Here is a 26,835-nt window from a genome sequence, read left to right as displayed (position 1 = left end):
TGTGGGAGAGACCCCACGGGGAGCAGGGGCAGAAAGGGACCATGAGGGAGCGTCAGAGAAGAGTCAAGAACTGATCACAGCCCCCATTCCCTGTTCCCCTGCACAGCTCAGAGGGAGGTGGTAGAGGAGGGTGGATGGGGAGAATGTGGTTTTAGTGTATTTTTAGTTTCTCACTGCTGTAACATGTTAATAACAGGTAATAAAGTGCATTAATCTCCCTATGCTGAGTGTGTTTTGCTTGTGATGATAATTGTTGAATGAACTCCCTGTCCGTATCTCTACCCTTGAACCCTTTCCATTGTATTTTCTCCAATTTCCCTCTGAGGAGGGGTAATGAAAGAGTGGTTGTGGTGTATCTCAGCTGCCCAGCTAGTTAAAACCACCACACTACTCTTCATATTTCTTAAGTCATCATCTCCCTAATGTCAAGAACACCACTCCAGTTTCAAAAGCAAGGACTGCAATTATGGTCTGGTAAGACCTTTTGGAGTTCTTTGCATTGCTATGCTTTGCTTTGCCTTTTCTGTTTAAGAGGAAGTGTGAGGAGTATGACCAAATGGAGCATTTTCCCAACAGTAAATATGGTAGGATTGCAACCCCATTTCTGTGAACACCAATGATGAAAGCAGAGCTCAAGGGCTGCATAAAAGTGGTAGTAAAAGAGGATTGGTTGATGTAGTTGTGATAAAACCATAACTGCAGACAACAAGGAGAAATTGGAATTGCTTTAATTTCTTCACTTTTCCAAAGCTATCTTCACCTCTTCTTGTTCCCAAGTGCCTAATTCTAGTACAGATACATAGCAATGAGGAACAGTTTCATTAATAAAGGATGTTATGCTAGAAATGTTGTTTCACAGAAAGCTTAATCTCACTGAGTGATAGCAAGCAAAGGCTTGCTTATTACATTGTCATTTGCCTTGAGAAAGCCAGCTGGTAGCTAGCTGTAATAGCCAGAGTGTGAACAGAGATGCTTCAGAGCGTGGTTTAGAGCAGAATATCCAAAATCACATTTTGGAGGAGTTCATCTCTGCTTCATCTCTAGGGACAGCCAAACAAGACTAGCTTCCTAAGTCAGAGGCTGTGAACCTTTATTATATGAAACACCATACTGGGAATACTCTTGAGACCAAATTAATATGAATTACAAATCTTCCTTTATATGCCAGTGACTGAGAACTTATTTCATGTGTGTGTGGAGAGAGAGAGAGAGAGAGAGAGAGAGAAGAAATTTGGTTTACCTTTGACCAGGAAGCTTTTTACTTACCTCTGTGACTGGGGGGAAAGAGGAAACCAAAGCTTCTCTCTCTCCTCCTCCTTGTCTGGTGAGTATCATCTGTATTTCTGTGCTTCATAGGACAGAAAAAAGAATAGACATGAATTTTTATGTGAATGTGTCTGTGAAGAAGGCAATAAGGTCTGAGTAAACTGTGCAGGTTGATCCCAGAATGTTCCCCCCCCCCCCTTTTTTTTTTTGTCTTTAGCTGTTGGTTTTAAAAAGCAACCTTACAGTCTGAAAAAGAGGTTAATTTCTCTTACTTTTTTTTATGATCAACCTGATATCTACCTCCAGTCAGGTTCATTGAGTTCATTTGGAAACTTTGCTAACATCTTCGGTAATCTACATATGACAAATGGATTGATGAAAAAAGGACAAAAAAAGAAACTATAGGTGTAAACTTTTAAATTTATACATATAAATGTACATATTTTGTATAAAATACCCTTTATATATATATATAAATTTAAAAAGAATCACAATTGTGAGCAGTGTTTCAGTCCTTAGCTGCTTTCCCACTGTACATTTCCTAAAGCATCTTTTAGGGTGTTTTATGGTGGCAATTTAGTTTGCATAATGTGGTTACCATATGCAACTGTTGATCAATCTTCATGCAAATGCCTGTTCTTATCAACCATGGGCAAAGTTACATCAGAAAATCAGAAAGGCAAGCAGCCTTTCTGATTGTTTTCATGTTTGACTACATGAAAACAATACTGACACTTTTAGTCTGTTGTTGTAATTACTTTATTTTGAAAAAAAAAAAAAAAAAAAAGTATGAAAATTATCAGCTGTTACATTTTATCAGAAACAATGATTTGTGATAAAATAAATAAATAAAAGAAACTCTTACTCCAGAATTTAGGGCAAGATGGTTTGTTTATTTATTATTTATTTATTTTAACCACAGACCAAAATAGATGCTCTTTAATACAACATTTCCAAATCTGGGGGTCTCTGTATTTTCCTAAGTTATTTAGAAATGTCTGTTTGCCTGTTGTTGAGTGTGTTATATATATGTCCATTGTCTGATAACTCTTCCTAAGCTCTCAAGGCAGGCTTAGGTCCAAGCTCCAGTCTGAGCCAGAGACCACTTTCATGCCTGAGACTCCCACTGGGGGATCTGGCTAGTTTACTTGGACCATAGGGTGAGCCAAGATGTTCTCACTGCAGATAACTGGAGAATTTCAGCTTGAGGGCAAACATGAAGTCAGTATAATAAGTTCATAAATCCATAACAGTCTAAACAACTCCAGTTTGAGAACTCAGGGAGAAATATATTCCCGAGGTTATCACTCCATTTTATGAGTTCTGTATGTGTAAAAATTGTTTTTGCTCTATGAAGTCAAGGGAAAAATGGAGACAGTATTTCACTTATGCATTAATCTTATTCCAATCATCTTACTCGTCATATGACCTAGTTAGAATTAATCTTGGCATAAACACATCTCTAAAGATTTCAAGGATCTCCACTGAAAGCAGGTGATTCTAAAACAGCTCCAGTTTCCCATGATAATGAAATATATAAATATAAGAGAATAACAGTAGAAGAAATAAAGAAAAAGAAAGATTAATATATATTAGGTATGTTAAAACCTGGTAATATGAAAGAGGCAGGAGTAGCAATTCAATATTTGTGAATCAGAACATTCCAGAAAGCAGTGAGAAGCATTGGCAAATGGTAGGGGTGGTCACTACCTACTCAAAAGGCACTTAAAATGCATAAGGAAAAAAATGTTGAAATCGAATAGAAATAAATAAATAACTGTTATACAGTTTCAAGAAGGGGAAAGATAGGGAAAAGACAGGGAAGATGAAGGGAAGGGAAAGGAAGATGAAGGGAAGGGAAAGGAAGGGAAGGGAAGGGAAGGGAAGGGAAGGGAAGGGAAGGGAAGGGAAGGGAAGGGAAGGGAAGGGAAGGGAAGGGAAGGGAAGGGAAGGGAAGGGAAGGGAAGGGAAGGGAAGGGAAGGGAAGGGAAGGGAAGGGAAGGGAAGGGAATAAGAAAGAAGAAGGAAAGCAGGGGTGGTGGGGCAGAAAGTGAAACCTAATATGTTGGTACTAATCTGTATTTGGCTGTGCCTGTGTGCAGAAAAGTTAATGAGTTGGAAAAAAATATATGTATTCCAGTGCTGTGAGAAAGATGCAAACTCCCCAAGCAGATGGGTCATCAATATAAAGATTAAAGCTTTGGACAATCAAACGATTTTCAAAAGAAACCTCAAAGTTGTCAAGAGATGAAAAACATTTGTAACAAATGATCTTACCGGCTTTGGGGTACAATAAGCATTAAGTAGCAGAACAATATGAGAAGAAATGCAAAGCTGCATTCTCTGAAGATGCTCAGACCTTTTGTTTATTAACTTATTTTAAACAATGTGACAAGAGTCTAGAAAAAAAAAAAAAAGTGTTTCAAAGGAAGGTACTACTTCAGGATGTGACAGTCACGTGCAATTGTCTCCTTTGCAGACAATAGAGGGGAGTAATCCTGTAGGACAAGTTATTTTATTTATGTTCTAATTCCACCAATCTACCTCTGTGATGCAGCAGTTTCCTTTTTTTCTTTCTTTCTTTTTTTTTTTTTTTTTTTTTTAGTCACTCTAGGTGACTTTTTTTTTAGTTACTCTAGGTGACTATGACAAAAGACTTCATCATGTTCATGTTGACTCAATGACTAATTAATTTATTCAATCTGCTTGCTTAATCTTGAATAGTAGACCCTTGAATAAAGATTGACTTTGTCTGCTTGAAACTTACTGCAGCTTCAACATTTGGTCTCTGCCTAACTTAATTAATAAATATCTGTCCTTCAGCATAGTCATACTAAGTAGTTAACATACTATGTATGTATGTTAACATACATAGTCAACTAAGTCATTGGTATGACAGTAACAATGGATGTAAAAATGATCATCAAAGCATAGAGAAGCTATATTTTTGTTAGTGCTTCTCTTAACCAGAAAATTTGAAATAAATTATCATTGTCCAACACATGAGAAAGAAATTCACTTATTCCTTTCAGGTCAATTTGTGGAGTGAAGTAAACCTCCAGCTCTGTTGGAGCCTACTTTGATTGCTAGTATTTGAGGTCCCTGTGCCTTGTATATTTCTTTAGTTTGATGGGTCAGAGGAAGGCAAAGAGTTTGATGGTGGGCTAGTGAATAAAGGCTAAAATACTTTAGAAAACTGAATTATAAAGTGTACTCTGTAAAAACATAGGGTTTAAGAACTCTCTGGAAGCATGAAGTTCAAAGACTGGCCACACTGTACAGCCTATCATAAAAATATTTGTCTATGCTCTTGAATAGCTAGGAATTTCCTCAAGCTTTCATTAGAAAATCATTGTTTTGTGTAGACATTCTCTTAATTCCAAACTGTAAAGCTGTTATCAGCGCATTTGTCTTTGTCCTTGTGCAAATGTTGGACTAAGTTTGGTATTTACCAATTATGGACAAGTAAATCCTGTCTTTTCTGAGTGTTTTCCTATATCTTGTGACCTAGTTCACCATGTCATCCTAGCATCTTTTTCACTTCCTTTTGAGACTGAGTTTATTTTCCCTAAACCTTCAAGCAGAGCTGAGTATGGTGGTATGTTGTTGTCGTTGTTTTTCCTTAGATTCTTAGATAGTGTCCAAGTACGTCCCATTAGAGGCCTGTTATTAACTACTGAATGATGGACAAACCTCTCTATTTCTCTACTGTTTTTTGGCTTCTAGATGTCCTGTGTATTCTTGTTATTAGACCCACACTAAATTGCTTCTCATTTATATTCTTCATTCTTTCTGCAATTTCAGTTTTCAGAATCACACAGTACTTCCCATGTTTCAATATATAATGGATTTCCCACAGACTTCAATAGCTGTGAGAAATCCAGTTGCGAGTTATTGATTTTGTTGACAAGAGGACTAACATTAATAGAAGGAACAGATTGCTGGCACCAGGAATAAGAAATTTAGATGAAAATCATAACGTTGAAATGAAACAAAATAGTACAAAATAAAATAAGAGCACTTCATTTCTTGCAATTTCCTGCAACAATCTTATTGCAAGCTTCATTTGTATTATAGCCATCTTGATTTCAGGAAATAATAAATAAATAGGTAACTTTTGAATGGGTTTATTTAAAGGCTTTTGCAAGTCTTCTCTTCAGTGAGAGTCTCCAAAGTTTCTTGCCATTGATTTAGACATTATGTATCGATACACTTAAGAAAAATAGTCTTAGGTATTTAAGCACATGATTAAAGTCTTCCTGCCTGGATAAAAGTATTTATAAAATTTCTCTTCAGTTGACATGGTTTCTAGAACTATTTCACTCATTTTACTTAAGGATTCTTTTTATTTCTTTTTATTTTACTTTTTTTTTTTTTTTAACTGGAGTGATTTTTGTGTGTCCTTAATTTTCACCACTCTAAAGACTGAAGGAAATGTGCCATTCATTATTAAACCCACATGGGAGGTAAGGAAGAAACGTACATGTATGTCAGATTGCAATGCAGAGCTGGTTGAATGGTACTACTGCTTTATTCATGGATAAATCATGGATTCATAAAGTAAAACTGTCATACATACACTTTTTCCTTTAGTTTTATCTACTTTCATTTTGAGCTATGTGACCATAGCTAGTGAATGTATTGTTACGCAAATGAAGAAGCTGTGATTTCTTTACATCATCTTTGTAACTTTTTCTTTGTCAGAAGTTTTTTTAACACTGAATCAACACTGTACCATTATTTTTTTGTTGTTGCTGTTTCAGATAAGAGCTCTATTAACATAAAGTTGCAGACCATAAATAATAAACATTTACAAAACTATGTAATCATGAATCTTTCTATGCCTATAAATAGCATCGTAATTACAGGCTTTGGAGTATGGAGAGATGAGACGGTTCAAGAAGCATTAAAAATACTTACACAAAATGATTTCATTTTGCTCCATTATAATAGGACAGCAATAGGTTTGGGAATAATTGGTGTTGATTCAGAAAATAAAATTCTTTTTGTCCCACGTTGCATTCTGTTTCCCTTTTAAAGGAAGAATCTCTAAACAGTTCCAGTGTGGACATTTGTAGACCATAGAGGCATGGCTACATATATGTATATATATCTTATTAAAACTATCAATTGCATGAAGTTATTTTAGGCTATCATAGCCTACTAATGTTACAAGTGATAAACATGAGATTCATAGAAGCTTTAACTGGTCAGTAACTTGAACTGAAATTGGTTGTTAATAGAAAAACTTACCCCAAGAATTCTTTGAGAAGAGCTAGAAACAAGGAGTCACTGATAGACCATGGACTTAAAGCTTTCTGCTTTCTTTCTTTCTTTTTTTTTTTTTATTTTATTTAATTGAAATATATTTAAATTTGTCCTAAAATAATGGTATTCATCCTTAGTTCTTTATTAATAATGAGATCATCAAATTTAGAACACATATTTCGACCTTCTCAGGAAATAATAACTTATCTCTGATTGCCCAACCAATCCTAGGGAGTTAGAGATTTTTTTTTTCTTCTTCCAAAAAAACTTTCTGGTGTTCGTATCTTCAAAATATCTTCTTATAAAAGATACTTCACGAACTCTACATTTCAGTATCAGAGAGATGTTACATTTGCTGAAAACTTGGCCAGCAGAAACACAGATTTTATTATTATTATTATTATTTTTTTCAGGATGCTATTTCTGTCTTATTTTAAGACATATCTAGGGTGGTATTTTCACATACTGCCACAAGTACAGCCTCTTGGATTTTGAAAAGCATGCAGCATTGAGCTGACATTGTTATTAAGATACTGAGTCCAACAGTAGCAGAGTTTGTTCAATACTGAACACTTACAAAAATCCCTTCTAAATACACAACTGAGGTTTGCAGGATATTTATGTCATCCTACTTATGGCTACACAAGTGTTTAAAGTAGATATGAGCAGCCATGGAGACACCTGTCTTTTCTCTCAGTATTGTAATAATCTACTCCATATAGATCATCCTTGTGTTAGGGTAATCCTCCCTACCTACTGAATTTGATTACATTTCAGACACACATAAAGATATATTATGTGAATCAGATTTTAGAATTAATTTTACAATGGTGTTTCATAAAAAATAAATAAATTCTGAAGCTTGATATATGCTACCTGTTTAAACTTAGATTGCATAAACTAATGAGTGGTGTTTTTTTTCTACATGATATAAAGAGTTGTGTAGTTATTTGATACTACAATAAATACTAGCCTTAGGTATAAAAACTTAAAATGCTCCAAAAGCAATTACTTTGCTGTCACCATCCTGTAGTAGTAGACCGCCTATACTTAATAAAAGTGTCTGTTAAAAAAGTGTTTCTGTATTAATTAACACTGTTATGAAGGTCACTATTATAAAGCATAGCTAAGCAAGGCTGCTAGAAAATGATGTCAGAAGGAAACCCACAGTCCCCTAACAAGAAAATTATAATGCACATTTGATCAGAGTTATGGACTATATTCAAGAACATAATTAATAAGATAATTTGGCAATAATAATAATAATAATCATTGTTATTAATAATAACAACAATAATGATACAGTTGGCTGTGTTACTATGGAAGAATTCCATAAGTAAAAATGTAGCAAAGAGGAACCATGCATAAGTAATAAAACCATAGAGTTGTATCACTTATTCTTCAAGGATAAACAATATTAATTATAACATAATGTAGTTAATGATTTCATTTTTCCAATTTACATTTTTCATCAAGTTATTCCATCTAGTCATGCAAATTAATAAGACGCATTTTGAATATTTACCTCTAGTACTATATATAAGTATTTCTAAGGAAATCATTACCAAAAAAATGACAAGTTTCAGACGATTATCACAGAGACAGAAAGGTAAAGTGTTTTACCAATGTCTACGAAAATTGCATGTTTGAGGTCATATGTTTCATAATATAAATGAACTCTTCTCTGCAGAGTCAACCTAGCATGTGTGTCTTAGTTACTGGATAAATGCTTATCAAAAATTTGGTACATATCTCTGAAATTTCAGAAATAAGAATGAGAGCATTAGTTGTGTATTCTTAATTACTGGAACACAGCTGGTATTCTATGGGAAAAATAACTTTGTATTAAAAATTCTGGTGCTGAACTGTTTTACATTACTTTTTTCTGCATGCTGTGGAAACATATTGGAGATATAAACGTATTTTTTCCTCCAAATGCAACACATAAGTAAATCAAACCCAAATGTCCAAATGACAGCTAAGACTTATGAGCAGCAGATGGCAGTAGGTTATTTATTATTTTTACACTGTGTTGCAGTGGATCTGTCCTTCTATAATCTACGTCTATCATTTATAGAAATTGCAGGAAGTATATGCATATTAATTAATGGGTCATCTAACTACTTTTTGTTATTGTTTACTGTTGACATATGCATCCTGTCTCCTCATCTTGCAGTGGAATCTCTCAATAAGAAAATACAGGAAAGGTGAACTCAGTAATAAAGTTGTGCATTGTCAAAGACATGGTACATATCTTTATAATCCCTACTTGTTGCTGCCTTTTGTAAAACAGATAACTGTACCTGTCTTATAAAGCACTTGCAGAAGTTAGAGGGATAATAAAGATAATAGAGGGAAAGTCATTACTTTAGGAAACCAGTGTGCCATATATAGCATCATATGTACTGATTGATGAGAGCTGCTGTTAACAGCAGATACAGCAGAAGGAGGAAATAAGTGGCTGAAACTAATATGTCTGAGAGGAGAGCACAGACAGTATCAATAATATAGGTTTATTTGTTGGAATTATACCACTTCACTCTAAACAGTCTTGCTCAGAATTCCTAGTAATTTTGAGGAAATTGCAACACTGCTCAAGACTTCGGTCATAATGCTTTATCAGAGTATGCAATTGAACTATAGAATGAGGAAATAATGGCATCATCAGTGGTAGCTTACTATATAAGAAATGCCTCTTCAGAGTCATGACTGCAGTAGGGAAAACACTAGAGAAGCACTGTTTTTTGAGATGTGGCATTCTAATTAGATAAAGAAAATGCAGAAACTTATAAAAGAGGAAAAAATAGCATTTATGCTTCATATCATTTCATGTAAACATATTTTCTCTGAAATTTTGATAATGATGATATTTTCATTATAGCTAAAGAGTTTTATTATTATTATTATTATTATTATTATTATTATTATTATTATTATTATTATTATTATTATTATATATTTTTTTCTCCCTCTGGAATTACATGTAGCAGCCTCTACTATCCAGGTCACATCTACCAACTGACAGCAATTTATATCAAAGAAAGTGTGTGTTACATGTCTTATAATAGGCAAAAATATGATCACTTTGAATACTAGTCCAGTTAAAAAATACAGTCTCTTTACACTTTGGAATACCTACAAGAAAACTGAAGCAAAAGGTAAAGCAGAACTTGGTGGGAAAAAAATCTTTGGTAAATATTGTCCTTGAAATCTGTTGCTGTGTGCTGATTTTATAGCCATGGAAAAGCATAGAAGAATGATGTTTAAAGTAGAACATACTTGACGATTATGATTGTGAAATAGATGAATGATCTTGAAATTCAGTTTCCTTCTGAACTCTAGAAAAACTATGACTTGGTGCAACGTTATACTGGAAAGATGGCTATGAAGATCAAATTTTAATTTTGTGATATTTAGAGTAGTGTAGGTAGTTGATGTTCACATGCTGTTATGCATAATGATCATAAATACATGCACAAATTAGAACAATGTTTAATGTACAAGGTACCAACCAAGTCAGTCGTGAAAATGTTTGTTTGTTTTTGTTTTTTTTTTTTCTTTTTCATCTAAATGTACTGGTATTGCCACAAAGGCATTATATCATAAAAAAAGCCTTATCTTCCCAGTATCTTCCAGATTTACAATAACCTAATTTACAGAGTTCAGTTTCATTTAAAATTACCTGTGTGTTATGTTCCAAAAAATGAGAAAGGATTGAATATGCTTTCTTGCACGACAGCTATTTATTTATTTCAAGATACTAAAACATATATAACATAAGGAATTTATCATACTCATGTTTCATGATGCAAAAAAAAAGACTGCAAGCTCCTCATTTAGCAGAACATCCCTCTTAGATGTTTAATTCAAACTGAATACTCTCACAGAATTTAATTGTCAAAAGATAAGAAAAAGTATGGATTAAACTGTTTCATGGTATTCAGTCACACATGCAAGAAATGAAACAAATCTGATAAAAAAAAAAAAAAAAAAAAAAAAAGTTGAGTTGAATGTACATGCCTTACGTTTAAAAAAAAAAAAAAAAATCCGTTCTCTTCAGCCAAAGGACACTGTATTTGTTTAGACATGAGGACTATACCATGTTCAACATTATGAAGAGTAGGGGATGTCAGTGACTTGCTGGAGGACCTGTGGAGGTCCTAGACCTCAAGCCCACATGGATGGCACTGTTACCAATGCTAGTCAGATCTGGTGTTTTAATATAGTCAAGCATTGAAAATATCCAACTCCTGAGAATCTAAATAAACTGAAATAAAATTGTTTCAAAACATACATCTATTGATTCCCTTTTTTTTTGAATATTACCTCTGACATCATGGCAGCTTACTGAGTTAAATAGTCAAATGAAAACTTATACATTGAAACAGTCGATTGTTGATGAAAAGGTATGTACTCCATTTTTTTAACTACTTCTGTCACAGTCAACCAACTAGACAAAGCAAAACACTAAAATGAAAAAAATGAAACAAAACAAAACAAGAAACAACCTTACATGTAGCATAAATCTCCTGCAAATACAAACAGCTTCACACACACACACACACACAAATAAATAATAATAATAATAATAAAAATCCAAAGAACATAAAATTATTCCTTGAAAAATAATGGAGTGAATTTTAATTACAATTTGACCACATTTGGCAGTAGTTTGCATAGATATTCAACATGTTATGTTTTACAAAGGACAAATATTCATCAAATGTTTCTAGAAATTGTAAATATTCAAACACTTAGTAAGACACATTTCAAGTTTGCAATTCACATAGTGCTTTTTATAAACTTGCATACAAGTTATATAATCAAGCCAGTCATTTGCTGAAGCAAAACTTAGGTAATAATAAGTTAGACACCTTGCATCTGCTTATGAATGTTTTGTAATATGTGAAACACAAGTAGCACCAATGCCTTTTACTCTTACAGGAGATGCTGGCTCCTAATTTGTATTCAGGTGACCACGTTCCTTTGGTTTTACAGTCTCTTATATTAAAATTAGATGCCTACATATCTCCGAGGCCATCGTCACCCATTAAAATAAGCTTTATAAATAGTTAATTCAGGTTTTACCAGTATATTGCCTCTCCAATGTCTGTGAGAAGAGCTTTTCTCTAGGTATTCTCTGAGCTACTGTCCAAAGGAGTCATACAATTGTTAATCAGACAGGTTTTTGCTAGTGCAGGAAATCAGTCACAGCCAGGGAGCAGTTACAAGCTTCTGATAATAAAAGCACCACTGGTGCTCAGGACAAAGATGGGTGTTCTGTTTTCTCACCTACCAGTGCTGTAATGTTACAGACAGAAACCCCCTTCCTGCTAGGACCAATGCACAGACACACTCACACAGTTTCTGGAAATTCTGCTGCTAAAATTACTCCCACTCCCATTGACCTGCTACTGTTCACCTACTATTAACATTTCCATCATATCCAGGATTTCATTATTACTGTAATTATTTTCATTAGTATGCTATTGTACATGCTTGTTTATCAAATGCTCAGAAACTTCCAAATTTATCTGACGTTAAATTGAAATGTAAATGTTTAAAATTTTTGTTCATTGTACACAGAAAGACAAAGAAAGTTTGAATGATTTTTAAAATATTCTTTTTACTACTTAATTTTAGGTTTTGAATGTCAAGATTTAGTTCTTTCATCTTAAATTATCCAAAGGTCTAGGTTTGTGATTTCAACATTCTGTGCTTTGACAATGATTGCCTTGTGGTGATGTTTAGCTTTTACTGAAAACAAATAAACAACAATAACAACAGAAAACAACAGCAAAAAGAACACCCCAAACCCTCCAAAACATTATTTACTGTGATTTGCCTTGTTTATTCATTGAAAAGATAAGTGTATGTAGCATGTTAAGGCTTTTCTTAATTTATAAAATATAAAGATTCATCTGAGTAGACAAATGTCATGGTAATATCCATGCGTAATTGAGATCTGAGATACAGAAAATGAAATCGTAAAGTAGGAGAGGCACAGGTAGTAAGCAGATAACACAGGAGAGATGAAATGAGGTTATCAGCACTTGTATTATAATAAACATCTGACAAACACAGCTGCAGTGATGATCAACAGCTGCATGAGAAAGGAAAAGTCCCTGAAATTGAGGACATTTTCAAGGTTGAGGAGAAGAAACCATCAGCAACTGAAATGAGGAAGTCATTAAGTTGGTGGAGGAGAGTAATTTCCTTGTGAAGGCCACAGAAAAATCCCGATTAAAATCAGTCAAGGGTATTGTTGTGTGCAAAATGTTTCTGATGTGGTAAGAGGCTACTTTCTTGAACCTTTTTCCTGTGAACACAGAAATTAGAGATTTTCTTTAAGGTCAAGTGAGATTTGTAAAGGATTTGTAGCTCTTTAAGCTATTTTTTCTGTTATATATATATATATTTTTTCCTGGGTTTATCACAACTACAGCATTAAAATAGACAACATAAATTCAGATAGATCATGGAAAACATTGAGTAGACAGTGGAAGAGAGAACAGACATTGACAATGTTAACAGTAAGTGTAAGATGTTAAAAAGAAGCATGCTGTTAAAAGCTGTGCAGTTTTATAAAACTGATTGATATCTGGAGACTTGACTGATAGTGAAGACTAAAACATGTAAATTTTGGAAATAAGTCTGTTTTTAATGTTCCCTTGATAACAGGTCAAAGCTGGAAGAACATTTCAACAACAGAAAAATGCCCACTGGGCTGATGTGCCCTGGGTGTACACAGCAGGATGGAAACAAACAAACAAACAAAAGAACTTACAAGGCAGTGTTAGAAGAGATTGTAATGTATAATAAAGAGTTAGATGAGTTCATCTGTGTATTTCTTAAAGGTTTTAATGACTTTATTTAGTCTTGTACTACAATATTATTATGAAGGAAATGATGAGAATAAAGACTGCAAATCAAAATCTGTGAGGTAGTTAATTAGGGAGACATCACAAGATATTATTGGTGAATTAAAAATATTTAATAATATTTAAAAAACAAGTTGTTTGTAATTAGCACAATGGATTTAAATAATAGAATGGAAAAAAATAAAAATAGGCAATACAGAAAAAATAAAGACCATCTTCTGATACTTTTTGTGTGTAGAAAGATCACAAAAATAAATCCAAAGGTAAATGCATTTGCTTATTTTACTTTAATAAAACTTATGACAAAAAATGTTTACTTTCTGGTTGCTTTCTTAGCTTATTTTATATGGATCCATGTTGCTCCCAAATTAACCGTTTTTATTAGTATTTTGAATATATACTGAGACTGTTAAACCAATTCATACAGTTGGTGGAATATCAGAGTTGTTGTCTTGAAAAGAATACTCAGCTATGCATCCTTGTCAAATACAGTGGGATAATAGCTTGTGACTGAACACTTGTCCTCTGTCAAATTTCTATTATAATTATTTTTCCTTTTTTTTTTTTTTCAGGTTACCTAATGGTAACCTAGGTTACCATTTAGGTTACAGGCATCATCAGAAATAATGTTTCACCTGTTTTTGTACCCTAAGTTTTTTCAATCTGTCTTGCATCTTGTACAGTTTGACATAATTCAAATAGTGTCTTTTTCTGAACATCCCCAAATACCTGGCATTCTTACTGATACTGTTGGTAACCTCTGTGAACGGAGTTCTTGCTGCTGCATGCAAAATGGCTGGTTTCCCGGGATGTGTATGTGAGGTCAATACAACAGCTGAAAAAAAGGAATTTTTTTCATTGTTTCATATTAAAATATTATCCATGATAAAGTAATATGGTAATTGTTTTGACATACGTATGTGCATAAATATGCTATTCATTACTTCATCTTAAAAAGATCTTAATATTTTATATTCTATTTACATACATTGACTATATATATACTTTTAATTATGTAAAAAATGTGTGTATACAATGGATGTCCAACCAGTGTTGCTCACAGCTTGGCTTTTGCCAGGGGCAGATCCATTTTGTAGCTGGCTGGATCTAACTCCTCCCTAACACTGGGCAGCCACTGGACTCTTTTCACAGAGGCCTCCCCAGCGCCCTCCCTGCTACCAAGTACTTTCCATGTAAACTCAATAAAATGGATTATTATTCTAGAAGATTAAATATGTAGATGTAGCTGTACATGGAAAAAAAAAAAAATCTACCCCTTGTTTTTTCCAGCATATATGACATATTTTTCAACATATTTTTCATATTAACTGTGAGATATTCCTTTTGCAGAAGATAGTTTTCTATATTATTAGCTTTTCCTATATTTTTATTTTCTGCATAGCTTTCCATAGTACTGGTACTTCAAGAGGTTATTTAATATTTCTATCACCCTCTAGAACAGTGTGTTAAGAAAGCATATAAGAACATGGCTTCACAAATCATTCCTGACTAATGCGGAGGCCATCTAAAATAGATTGACAGCATTGGTGGACAAGGGAAGAGCAATTGATATTATCTACCTTCACTTAAGCAAAGCCTTTTTTATGGTCCCACACAACATCCTTGTCTGTAATTTAGAGAGACATGGATTTGATGGATGGACTGTTTGAAATTGACTGGATGGCTGCATCCAAAGAACTTCAGTCAACGGTTTACTGTCAAGGTGGAGACAATGAACAGGGATGTCCCTAGGGTGTCTGTATTTGTGCCAGCATTTTTTTGTTTTCATTGTTCTCAATCCTGCTGTCCATGTCACCAACCTCAGCAAGACTGTATATGACACCAAGCTGAGTGGTGCTATTGATATGACAGGAGGAAGGGATGCTAACCAGAAGGACCTTGACAAGATTGATAGGTAGGTCCATGCAAATATCACGAAGTTCAACAAGGCCAAGAGCTGAAACTGGGTTAAGGCAACACCAAAGATCAGTACAGACTGGATGATTAATTGAGAAAAGACCTGTGGAGAAGGGCTTGGGGATACTAGTGGATGAAAAATTGAATGTAAGCTGGCAACTAGCTCTTGCAGCCTAGAAAGCCAGTCATATCCTGGAATACATTTAGCTGCTAGCCTCAGTAGTGGGATGAGGGAGGTGATTCTCTTCTCTCTGTTGTGAGACCCAGCTGGACTACTACATCTAGCTCTGGGCCCTCCAGAACAAGGACAAGAGGATGATCAGATGTCTGCAGCACCTCTACTATAAAGAAAGGCTAAGAGAGCTGGGGTTGTTCGGCCTAAAGAAGAAAAGGCCCCAGGGGGACCTTGGAGTGACCTTTCAATGTATGAAGGGGACTAACAGGAAAGATCACATTGCCAGTGCCTCCAAGGACAGGGTAAGTGGTAACAGTTTTAAACTGACATGGTAGGTTTAGATTAGACACAAGGAAGAAATTCTTCACTCAGAGCGTGGTGAGGCGCTGGAACAGGTTGCACAGGAAAGCTGTGGATGCCTCATCCCTGGAAATGTTCAAGGCCAGGTTGGGGCCCTGGGCAAACTGATTTGTTGGAAAGTGTTGAAATTCAGTGATATTTAAGGTCCCTTCCACCCCCAACCATTCTATGACTCTATGAAACTCTTCCATGTTCACTGAATGAATATGTTGAAAAGATGTGAATAGCATTAAGAATTATTCTAACCATTTATTACATCATCTTCCTTCTTCTTAATCTCATTTTATATGTTTTTTTTTTTTTTGTTTATTTTGATTTATAATGTGAACCCATAAGTGAATGCTCACAAGTGTCAATCAGAAAATGTAATGCATATTACAGTGGTGGTAAATATGCCTTTCAAAATTTAGTTGTACTTCTAAAATCAGAAATTGGGCAAGGTATCTTCAGTAGTTTTCATTACATAAATCATGTCATCTTTTCTGCCTTATGATGCCACATTGCTTTTTCTGCAACCAGGAGATCAGTTATCGATTTCAGTTTTGCTCTCAAAATCAATAAATCACAGAATCACAGAATTTCTAGGTTGGAAGAGACCTCAAGATCATCGAGTCCAACCTCTGACCTAACACTAACAGTCCCCACTAAACCATATCCCTAAGCTCTACATCTAAACGTCTTTTAAAGACTTCCAGGGATGGTGACTCCACCACTTCCCTGGGCAGCCTGTTCCAATGTCTAACAACCCTTTCAGTAAAGAAGTTCTTCCTAACATCCAACCTAAACCTCCCCTGGCTGAACTTAAGCCCATTCCCCCTCGTCCTGTCACCAGGCACATGGGAGAACAGAGTCCCCACCTCTCTACAGCCTCCTTTAAGGTACCTTTAAGAGAGCGAAATCATTGAATCCAGCTGTTTCCATAGATGAAGGGTGATTTTTAGTGGAATAGTTGCTTCGTATAAAAGACAGTAAACATATTCAATATTTTTTCAATATATTTTATTGCTAAGAAGTAGGAATGCATGGCTACTGTATCATTGTAGGTCATTTGAGTCCTGGTCACATTTTCCAGAAAAAATGAACCACCAAATTCTGTCTCTCACACATATGGATTGAAGTCTTTTGGCGGTGTTACTGTCATAGAAGCAACAGTAGTTACAGTATCAATAATTGCTTTCTAGAAATGAGTGGAGATAACAAAAAATGTGCAGGATACACTGACAGTAGAAATAAGGAGTTTAGACTTCTTTGAATAATAAAATAAAAACAGAAAAAGATGAAAACACCATTAATATCTTTATATTTATTAGAAATCATCATTTATCACAATATGAAAAAATACATAAAGAGCTTTCTGACTGCCTAGGTAAATACAGGTCATAGTTATATCCTTTTACAAGAATATTTTGTTTTAACCATTATGGTGTTTTATTTTAAAGTGTTATTGTCATTTTAAAATCATATTTAAAATTTCCTCTATCCCTGACTTCTAGACATTCCAGCATTGAAGTAAATGTGTTTTCTTTTGGATGCAGCTATGCAAAGCTCCAAAAAGAATAAAATTTCAAACCAATCTGAATATCAATAGGTGATTTGAAACAAATTGGCTAGTTCTTTCTATAAATTCAATACCTAGTACAGAATGTATGAAGGAAAAACAAAACAAAACAAAAACTTTATGGAAGTACATCAAAGCAAAACAAAACAAAAAATAAAATAATTTCTGAGAGGTATGTCCTGTTGGCACAGGCCACATGTTCAGGGCAGCTCCTACCTAGTGTTACAGTATTAAAGATCTTTTTGCTTTTCTAAGGGACAAATGCCAACTCACATCATAAGGAAATTCTTTCACTGATATCTGAAATATTAAAAAACAAAAATAAAATACGTGATTACAGCCTTTCATGGACATCACATACCTGAAGTAGTCTGACAGCTTCTCTTTTAGCTGAGACTCTTCATTCAGAAACAAAAACTGCTATAAAATTTTCAGGAGTGAAAGAACCATTGGAAAAGTAGGTCAGTTGGACCAGACATCTGCTCTTTTCTTAATACATGTAGGTGCATCAGTCTATGCTGCTAGTCAGCATATAGCCCTGCTCACTACCTGAGATTCTCTGAGGGCCTGTGCTTGAAAATGTTTACATATATATATTTATATATATATACTTTTCCCCAGAAAGATTAGACAATTAAATTAGTGGCTAATGATTATTAGTAATCACTTTTTCTTTATGCTTCTGGCTGCATAGCCAAGCATCAGTGGTGACCCAGCCAGAGATTTCCAATGTATAGAAACTGTTGTTTTAGGTAACCGTTCCTGCACACCTTGGTGATAGGACACAATTCTTCATGTCTGGTGAGGGTCTCTAACATCAGAAAGATGAGTAGCAGCAAAACCTAGAAGATAATCCTCAGAATATTTTGCATTGTGTTTTCCAGCTCCTTTGTCCACCTCCTGTGGCCTCGTGAGGAAATAATGAGGTGTAGGTGCTTCTGGGATAAAAACTCAGTCCTTAACTGAAAAATACTTAACGAAAACTGCATTGATTAAAGTGAGATTAGAAACATCATAATGATAAACTGATATGTGAATAGAGAAGTATCTATTTATGCAAAACGACAATTTGAAAATCACAGTTTGTGTGTGTGTGTAAGACACAATCAAACTGCTGCATAACATCTAATTATAACAGTGTTTTTGAGTTTAACAGCAATCTCTGTGTTTGCAGTTCTTCTGAAGTTGAGGCAGAACTTTTATAATGTTCTCTGTTGTTCCCACAGGCATAGCAAAATGAAAACCAGATGACACAACGCTTGATAGTATTATCCAAATAACACCATCCATCTGATCAAATGTCATTTTTTTCTTCCTCACAGCTGGTCAAGGCTTTCTGTTCAGCACTGCAAAATTCTGCTGAAAAGGAACAATAGTATTGATGCAGATTACACTTATGTCCACAAAGAGAATTGTGATAAATGCTTGCGGGATGGACACATGAAAAAAAATTCCTAGAAAATAATAAATTGTTCTGTCTGTCATTAATTGAAAGAGTTTGTTTAACGTGTTATTGATTCCAGATGGCATAAACAGAGGATAAAGTGACAGAAGGGACTCTCCAATTCTCTCCCATTCCTATCCTTATCCTTCCATAGTCAAAGTGGAGCTAAATTTTACCAAGTTGCTTTGGGCCTTATCCAGGCAAGTTTTTAATGTTTCTAAGGATAAATGGTTCACAACCTCTCTGAGCAACATATAACCACCTCACAGTGAAAAAGTTTTTCATTTCATCTAATTGTAATTTCCAACATTGCAGCTTGTTTCTTCTTGTTCTGTCATGGGGCTCTGCCTAACACTACCTTTCAAAATTATATGATGAAACTTGTGTTTGTTAAATTCACTCTCAGTAAGCCAAATTCCTGCTAGTCAAGGTTTGTACAACATACTGATTTTTTGAACCTTGGGGGTTTAAAAAAATAAAAAATATATTTAAAAAAAAAAAGGAAAAATAAAAATAAAAAGAAGAAGAGAAAGAGGAAAAAAGAGTGAGAGCCTCCTGCCCCTTACCTGACATGTGTTGAAAACAATATGTGGAAGTGATCCAGTTGTACTGAAAAAGGCAAAAGAGAGATAAAAGTAATTAACCAAGAGGAGTAGCAGAAGAAAATTACCCCAGCTGATGCACAAATGGAGAAAATTAAATGAATAAACACAATTGCTATACAATTAAAATTTTGTCCTAGAAATATGTCCTAGTTCACTTGAGGGTGTATGTATGTATGTGCATATACTTTCTCGAAAGCTGCAGACCTTAAACCAGGGTACCTTTGATTGATGGCTCTCTGATTACCTGGTAACCACCAGGCATCTTGCAGCTTTCACCTCCACATCTCTGATTGCCATTTTGAGGAGACTTAGTTGCTGCTGTCAGACCACTATACAGTTTACAGTTACGTTTGCATTATCACTGTCACTTGTAATCTAGTTTAGAAAAGATATTGTGTTTTTTGTTTGTTTGTTTGTTTGTTTGTTTGTCTGTGTGCGTATGTGATGGTTTTGTGCACCATTGTTTGCAGCTCCTGTATCAATGAACTCATTGCCATCTTAAATGTTGAAAGTGGAATTCTGGTTTTATGTCTATTGCACAAAACCTCTTATTATGGCTTTCACATAAATAACTACTACCTTATTGTGCATAGCTGCAATGCATTGAATAATTTAATGACATGAAACTATACAGGCTGAAATTTTGCAGTCATTAAAGTATTATTATCTTCTGCCATCTGCCTGCATCTTGTTGATTTTCCACTTGAACATTTCAGTAGATAAGGAAAATCTCAAATGCTCCTTATAAAAGATGTGCCAATGGCGTTATTTGCAGTACCAGAAATAACAGTAAGGCACCCAGTGTTCTTTGAATTGCATTGAAAAATACAGCAAGTGACAGAGGAGACTAACTTTCTAACCGAACTTTCAAAAAACTTTATGCATAGGGCATTAAGATGCTTTCCTGTGATTTTGTTGTTGTTGTTGTTTTTCCCTAAGCTTCATGACTTGGCATCGTCATGGTTTGTAAAAAATAAATATTCCCCTCCCAAATATCTCCTGAGGAAATAACAGCTCCCTTTATTTTGCACAGAGAGTAAACTGCTGAGAGACTGGACTCAAATTTTAGTTGAAAAGAAGGAAAGAGAGAACATATTTTTTAGGGAATGGTCACCAATTAACTCTCTTTTCCTCTCTTCTTGAACAGAACTCATATCTCAGACCTAATTTGTTGCTGTAATCTGTTCTTAAAAAAAAAAAAAAATAATAATAATAAAAAAAATATATCTGGTGCCAGAAAAAAAAAAAAAAAGCTAATATATTTCATTCAGGTGTTCAGGTGTTGCTTGTAAATTGATCATTGTGACATTCCAGTTGGAGGCCAGTCACTAGTGGCGTCCCCCAGGGCTCGGTGCTGGGGCCGGTCCTCTTTAATATCTTCATCAATGATCTGGACGAGGGCATCGAGTGCACCCTCAGTAAGTTCACAGATGACACCAAGTTAGGTGCATGTGTCGATCTGCTTGAGGGTAGGAAAGCTCTGCAGGAGGATCTGGATAGGCTGCACCGATGGGCTGAGGTCAACTGCATGAAGTTCAACAAGGCCAAGTGCCGGGTCCTGCACCTGGGGCGCAATAACCCCAAGCAGAGCTACAGACTGGGAGAGGAATGGTTGGAGAGCTGCCAGGCAGAGAAGGACCTGGGAGTGATGGTGGATAGTCGGCTGAATATGAGCCAGCAGTGTGCTCAGGTGGCCAAGAAGGCCAACGGCATCCTGGCTTGTATCAGGAACAGTGTGGCCAGCAGGGCTAGGGAGGTGATAGTCCCCCTGTACTCGGCTCTGGTGAGGCCGCACCTCGAGTACTGTGTTCAGTTTTGGGCCCCTCGCTACAAGAAGGACATGGAGGTGCTTGAGCGGGTGCAGAGAAGGGCGATGAAGCTGGTGAGGGGCCTGGAGAACAAGTCCTACGAGGAGCGGCTGAGGGAGCTGGGCTTGTTCAGCCTGGAGAAGAGGAGGCTCAGGGGCGACCTTATCGCTCTTTATAGGTACCTCAAGGGAGGCTGTAGCGAGGTGGGGGTTGGCCTGTTCTCCCACGTGCCTGGTGACAGGACGAGGGGGAATGGGCTTAAGTTCAGCCAGGGGAGTTTTAGGTTAGATGTTAGGAAGAACTTCTTTACTGAAAGGGTTGTGAGGCATTGGAACAGGCTGCCCAGGGAAGTGGTGGAGTCACCATCCCTGGAAGTCTTCAAAAGACGTTTAGATGTAGAGCTTAGGGATATGGTTTAGTGGGGACTGTTAGTGTTAGGTCAGAGGTTGGACTCGATGATCTTGAGGTCTCTTCCAACCTAGAAATTCTGTGATTCTGTGATTCCCTTGTGAAAGCACTAGGTGTTTACTTTCCCGTACTTTCCTACCTTTTTACCAACCTGCAGTTACTGAGGAGAAGAGATGCCTGCCCATCTCTTTAGTCTACTCTCTCTTCTGCTTGGCCAGGTCTCACATAGCAGCTAAAGGGACTGATCCTGTAGATAGATCTGTAGTTTCCATAGATATGGTGCAACTGTGCAACTGCATGACACAGTTATCATAAAGTTATTCTGATGTCACTTGACACATATTTTTTCACACATTTAGAAAGCTAAAGAATAGAATTTAAACAAGTTCTTCTAATATAGTGACATTTCTTTCTATATATTTTGACATGATGTATCAATAGAATAAGATTTGAGATAGCGTGGCAGTGGCCTTTATTGTTGATACTCTGAGTAGAGCCCATGTGTTTCTAGTATTTACTACTCTTTCAGAAGCAGATGCTGAAAAATTTATTTTTCATACACTGTAGATATTCTGGTTCTGTTTTTACAAACATTTTCATAGATGTATAGTATTATCTGCCTAAAACTTCAGTGAAATCATCTCAGCTTCAGCTGTGGTTGGGGATACTACTCATATGGACTCATGCAGACTGCTATATGCCTGGGGTCTAACCTGTCTATTGCATGCTTTACTGCCTAATTAATGTGGTTACAGTTGCTATTGTTATGGTTATTACTTACTACACTTACAGTGACTGCTACTGTTACATAGTTACTATTTACATAATTGCTATAGTACTACTACTGCATTTACTTAAAAATTACATTTTGCAGGTTTTCGACAAGTTATAGAGCTGAAACTCTTATCGAGAGTTAGCTGCAGTTGATGTGTTGATGCTTTTCTGTGTGCATGAAAGACATGTAGGTTCACTTTAAAAAACAGGGAAGTTTGGCTACCTGTTTTATTTGCTTACAGTGTTGTTAAGGAAAATCACAGAAAAAGCAGGGGGTTCTGAGAACAGCATGCTTATAGTGAGGAGCCTCAGATTTCCTACAATAAATCTATACCATAAATGTGACAAACCATGTTAGCACCAGTGCACTTTGCTGCTGCTTTAAAACTGGAGGTAGGTCAAACCACTGTAGGAGATATACTCCAAAGGAGACAGATGAACAGTTTTGCTGGACCTGTGAGAATTTTTCCTACAGACACTGTAAAACTACTCAAATAAGCAGTTTCAGCCAGCTTAGTTAAGAAGCTTTTGGCAAATGTCCATTTTCAGTGTTCATGTTCAGTCTTTATGCAGGTTGGAGTGGGGAAGAGCATGGTCATTTTTTTATTGTTGTTGTTGTTTGTTTGTTTGTCTGTTGCTGCTTATTAGGATAGCAATGTGAGAAAGAATTAGTTATGGGATGGAACAGGTCTACAGTGCCTTGATAAAACCAAGTTGCTTGTAGTGCATTTCTTCCTCAAAGACTCACAAAGATAATTAATCATGTGATGTTTGAATAACAGTAATATTTTATTTTATTATTTTATTTTTTCTGTGATTATCATTAGTTAAAAGAATACTGTCAAAAATTAATGGAAGCTAGTACATCAGAGGAAATTCAGTCTGTATATAGAGTTCATGCTGACATCACTAATTACATGGCACTGCATCATCAAATACATCAGATACGAACCATATAAGATTTTTATCTTACCAGATATCACCTCTTTGTTAATATCATATCTACGCATAAAACCATATAGTAAAGTGTTATTGAATAATTTGTAGGGAAAAACAAAACAAAACAAAAAACAAACTTTAGAGGTTATAGAGATGTGCTTTTTTCAATGTACAAATAGACACAGAATACAAACTAATTTTACAGAAAATCACCATTCAGTATGCTACATTGTGCATGTTGGACTGAAGTTTTCTATTGTGATTCTTGTAGTGGGTTTATGTGGCAAGGTTTTGATAGTGGGGGGCCACAGGGGTGGCTTCTGTGAGACGAATTTGGAAGCTGCCCCATGTTAGATAAGGGCCAGTTTCAGCCAGATCCGAAGGGAATTGCTGCTGGCCAGAGCCATGCCAGTAAGTGATGTTGTTTGTGCCTCTGTAGAGCAGATTTAAGAAAGGAAACAAAAACTGCTGGTCAGTAGCAGCTGGGAGGGCAAGGAGTGAGAGCCAGCCCTGCAGCCCCCAGGTGAGTGCAGCAGGAGGGCAGGAGGTGCTCCAGGCAGGCAGCAGCAGTTCCCCTGCGGGCTGTGCAGGGAGAGGCCCCTGGTGGAGCAGGCTGTCCCCCTGCAGCCCATGGGTCCCACATGGAGCAGATCTCCACGCTGCAGCCCCCCATGGGTGAAGGAGCCCCAGGTGGAGCAGGTGGATGTGGCCTGGAGGAGGCTGCGGCCCATGGAGAGCCCCCACAGGAGCAGGCCCTGGGCCGGAGCTGCAGCCCGTGGAGAGGAGCCCCCGCAGGAGCAGGGGGTCTGGGGAGAGCTGCTGCCCACCCGTGGGGGACCCGTGCTGGAGCAGTTTGCTCCTGGGGGATGGATGGACCCTGTGGGATGGAGCCGTGTGGGAGCAGTTCCTGAAGGGCTGCAGCCTGTGGGCAGCCCCCGCAGGCTCAGTTTGGGAAGAAAGGCATCCCGTGGGAGGGACCCCATGGGGAGCAGGGGCAGAGAGGGACCCTGAGGGAGCGGCGGAGACAAAGTGTTATAGACTGACCACAGCCCCCATTCCCCACATTCCTGCACAGCTTGGGGAGAGGAGGTGGAGGAAGGTGGCTGTGGGGTAAGGGTTTTTAGGTTGTTTTTGTTTATCACTTCTCTAGCTTCGTAGTAAGTCAATGTATTTTCTTAATCTCTCTACTCTGAGTCTGTTTTGCCTATCATGATAATCGTTGAGTGATCTCCCTATCCATACCTCAAAGCTTGAGCCCTTTGCATCATATTTTCTACCCCTTTCCCTTTGAGGAGGTGGAGTGGGAGAGTGGTTGTGGTGGAGCTCAGCTGCCCACTTGAGTAAAACCATTACAATTAGCTAGTGTAACAGCTATGGCCAGCTCATATTTTAATACTTCATGGTGTTGTATGAAATTCAGGAGGAGCCAACTGCATGAGAGTTTAAAACCTGGAGGACCTTCTCTGCTTGTGGATTTCATTCTTATTTTAATGCTTATTCATATTTATTTACTTTAATATTATTACTAATTGCAAGTCTTATATTCATATTTTGAAATGTGCTCCAGAGCAAAGAATAACAATAGAACGGAAGAAAGGAAGAAAGAAAATCTTTCAAACCAAATCCCCCAGATGGATTTTTTCCTTGTTTATTTGCTGGTTTTGTTTACAGATATATATATACCAGGACAGTTTGGACGGGACTTTGAGCAACCTGATCTATGAAATGTGTCCTCCATGTCAAGGAAGTTGGAACTAAATGTGTCTCCCTTTCACCCAAAACCACTCTGTGATTCTATGATATACACAGAATCACACAGAATCACAGAATTTCTAGGTTGGAAGAGACCTCAGAAGCAGATACTGTAAATATTGAGAAGTATATCATGAAACACACAGCTAAGTGTCGGGTGCTGAAATTTGTTCTTTTCTACACTTTTTTGAAACCTTCAGTATTAACCTGAATATATAAATTTTATATATATATATATATGCCTGAATACCTGTTTACAGAGGTCTTCTCTTATTAACACAAGAATAACAAAATAAGCACTATCCATAGATTCTAAAACATGATTGGTAGAGAGGGGACACTGAATGTTTATGCTATGTATGGTCTCCCCTTAGCTTCTTTCAAAAGAAGGTGGAAGCAACTTTGAAACTACAGAAAATATAATTACAAATTACGAACAAAATCTTTATATTTGTAAGTTGAGAAAAAAAAAAAAAAACTTTCTTAAGCTAATTTAGGTTTCTGTTCAACAGCATTAGTTTAAGAGAAATTTCAAACATTAAAGCTCTGTGTCTATTAATATATTGAGCATGTAGGCTTACTTGTCACCTTAAAAATGTTTACAGTAATTAGGATATTTGTGTTCTTCTGTTTGAGCTGGGTTTTGGGTTTACCACACTCCTATGTGATTTGAGGAGCTCAACTCATTCCTGAAGAACCACCAAACAAGATCTAGCTAACTAATAAATAAATATATAAGCAATAATAAAAATATATTCATAATTTCAGGAACAGATCAAGTATGCCTGCATTTTCTTATTCAGAGAATTGTACTTTTTCTTTCTTATCCCCTTCAGGGTCTCACAAACTTAGCAGAGCTGCAGAGAAATAAATTTGACCTTCTCCACATTTCTTCACAGATTGCAAGATGATGTGAGTAGAAATATCATTTTTATTTTCCTCATCCATTAAGATCAATGGTATAATATATACTGCCCACAATACTTGGAAAAATCTAGACAAGTTGAGGGATTTTTGAATAAAACAAGGCAAACTAAATTAAATTCAGTTTTAATTAGGAAACTATACTGAAGAAAAAGGATCAGGTTCTGTACTGAATTAACACTGCATAAGAGCAATATATTGAATGCCCACTACAAATAATTACACTTGCACAGAAAAACCATTACTGTACTTTAGAGGAAGGCAAGCTAGCTAGCTATGCATCAGTAATTTTTGTATACCCTCGAAATATATATATGTACATGTATATATGTATATATATATACATAAGAAATATATGCATTTCAAACAATAACATATATAATATTATATATAATAGTTAATATATATAATACATTTCATATACTTCTACTTTAATATGTTATATATATATATATAACATATATAAGATATATCTATTCTTATTTATATATAAGAAAGATAAGTTTAGCTACCTAGCAATTAGTAACATACGGTAAATAATATTCATCTCTGTGAGTATTGGTTTTCAATTATGACACATTAGCCATCTAATAGTGGCAGTCATCTAGATGATATTTTAGTGGGATTAGTATTAACCAAAAGTTAGAAATCAAGAAATGAGAACAGAAATAATTGTTACAGGCCTACATATAATATTCAATCCTGAAGATGTCTTATCTTCATATTCACAAAAGTGGACGTGAGGTGTTCTTTTCC

This window comes from Netta rufina (genome assembly GCF_964035555.1).
Source record: "Netta rufina genome assembly, chromosome: Z".
In the NCBI taxonomy this organism is placed as follows: domain Eukaryota; kingdom Metazoa; phylum Chordata; class Aves; order Anseriformes; family Anatidae; genus Netta; species Netta rufina.
This window is presented reverse-complemented; position numbering follows the sequence as displayed.